Genomic DNA, 284 nt, shown 5'->3' with positions numbered 1-284 from the left:
TGTTTACCTGCAGCCAGCAGCTAGCTGTGGCTGCAATCGTTCCAACCCCTATTCAGCATTTTCATTTAGCTAGCTGGGGCAGAACTCCTCTGGCTAGCTGGCCATCTCCGCATCCTCATGTCAACTAGCGAGCTAGCTAGCTAGCTAGCTAGCTAGCTAGCTAGCTAGCTAGCTAGGAGGCTACAGGCCTAGGGCAAAACCCAAAAACTCTAGGAGTTCAACAGTCCCTAAGACTGTTCGGCTAAAGGACTAGATAGTTAGCTTTAGTCGCAGTTGACTGGCTA

Source organism: Eimeria tenella, genomic scaffold (assembly GCF_000499545.2).
Source record: "Eimeria tenella Houghton genomic scaffold, Eth_scaff3015, whole genome shotgun sequence".
NCBI classification, from domain to species: Eukaryota; Apicomplexa; class Conoidasida; order Eucoccidiorida; family Eimeriidae; genus Eimeria; species Eimeria tenella.
Note: the sequence above shows the minus strand (reverse complement) of the source record.